Source organism: Hesperophylax consimilis, chromosome 30 (assembly GCF_061612785.1).
Source record: "Hesperophylax consimilis isolate HC1 chromosome 30, BYU_Hcon_1.0, whole genome shotgun sequence".
Classification (NCBI taxonomy): Eukaryota; Metazoa; Arthropoda; class Insecta; order Trichoptera; family Limnephilidae; genus Hesperophylax; species Hesperophylax consimilis.
In genome coordinates this window covers 19,820,604-19,822,503 of record NC_142865.1, presented here as the reverse complement: position 1 = coordinate 19,822,503, position 1,900 = coordinate 19,820,604, and the positions used below count along the sequence as shown (strand labels likewise).

General features: G+C 39.6%; 1 non-coding gene across 1 annotated transcript; it reads left to right on the top strand.

Annotated features, from left to right (window-relative positions):
- Positions 1 to 1,325: 1,325 nt before the first annotated feature.
- LOC149409740 (U6 spliceosomal RNA) lies at positions 1,326 to 1,428 on the top strand. Its single transcript, XR_016305150.1, has one exon. It is a non-coding gene; the product is annotated as a U6 spliceosomal RNA (small nuclear RNA).
- Positions 1,429 to 1,900: the final 472 nt, after the last annotated feature.

Genomic DNA, 1,900 nt, shown 5'->3' with positions numbered 1-1,900 from the left:
ACTAACATATATTTTTCGCCTTCATTTATAGAACTAAGTACAATCCATACCAGCACTTAGTTGACCCCGTAATGCGTTCTATCTCTAATGTTTTTTTCTCTATTGTACCTTATTCCATTATTGCCATTAAAAAGTACTATCTAAACAGTATTGGCACTTATAATAATAACCTTTGAAATTTTCAGAAATATCTACTACTACTACTACTACTTTTCAAGTTTAGCGAGAACAAACATGAGCTGAATTTTTAAATATGAACATTTTTGTTTTGTTAATAATGAAAAATGAAGTATTATTTTAATACTAATGTAAATTTTCGTAGTGTGTATTTTTCATGATCGCGCGAGTAATTGGTGAGTTATCTGTTGCAATTGTGTTGTTGGCTTCTATATGAATAATTTTAGTGTGGTTGGAACATTTAAAAATTAAACCAATGTAGAATTTGGTAATATCCATCTGTTTAGCGTGTAGTTAACATTGAAGCAAGGCACGTCAGGATACATATGTGTTCTGGTTAATGCATTCCTGCAAACCGCTGTCGATAATTTGTGAAATTGTTAGTTATTAATATTATCACATATTATTCACGGTACCAGTTGGAGTAATTTTGTATTGTGGTTAGAGTATTAATTTTAATAAACAGGCCGAATCCATTTCTACCCCATCCTGTGCATCTCTCGCCGCAACTAAAACGTCACCACTAAATAATTAATTAACTAACTAACTACCGCACCATGTGTCCGCAGGAGTAGACAGAGAGTCTACCGCACTCTTTTCAGAGTGGTTTATAGTGGTTGGTGTGGTGTCGTTACGATGAAATCACACTCTTCCGAATCAAAATGTTGCTTGAAATGGCAGGAGCGGTGATAAAACATGGTTACACCATTGACACAAACACAAGACCGTTGTACTTGGGAGAAAGCATTGTCCTATTTTCACATTACCTTGCCTCCCGACCAGTGCCGGTTCTTCGCTTAGGTCAATTGGTGTTTTACCGCACAATAATAATCAATTATGTGCAATAACAACTGGCCTTATTTTTAATGTATTTAAAATGTAACGCGAAACAGCGGCGGCGGCGAGTGACTAGTAGTGACATATGTTTTCTCTAATAGAAGCTTTCATTCACAAGTTCATACGATTCGCTATGTTAATTTAAAGAATGTCCACTTTGGCATCTTCTGTCCCTATGTGCGCCATAGAATAAACGAGATGGCACTATATTTTTCATCGAAGTAAAAATTAGGTAACGAAGAAATCTTAGGGACGCTTAGGTCATGACCGTGGGGGAGACAACACTATGAATATTATATGTTTTTTTTTCAGCGCTTCGGCAGTACATATACTAAAATTGGAACGATACAGAGAAGATTAGCATGGCCCCTGCGCAAGGATGACACGCAAAATCGTGAAGCGTTCCACATTTTTAACCTGAACTCTAAAGTAATGCTCTACGCCGACGACTCAACCCTCATGGTTACCCACGGTTCGCCCAGGATGGTTACACACCGCCTTCAGCAAGACGTAAACAGACTCCAAGAGTGGTATGACCGCTGGCGCATAGACGTCAATCCCTCAAAGAGCGTAGCCGTCTACTTCTCCAGAAGTAAACGAACTGCCGCTCAGCGAGGGACCATCACGATGTACGGCCAAGTCATACCATGGCAAAAGACCGCCAAATATCTTGGAGTCACACTAGACAGGAGATTAACTTGGTCACCACACATCAAAAACACTCTAACAAAAGCCCGGCAAACCGCCGGCGCTTTATCACCGCTACTACTCCAAAACTCAAAAACCTCACTATCCAACAAACTCCTCATCTACAAATCCCAAATCCGCCCCATCATAACCTACGCTAGCCCTATATGGGCCAGTGGAAACACAAAGCGACTCGAGC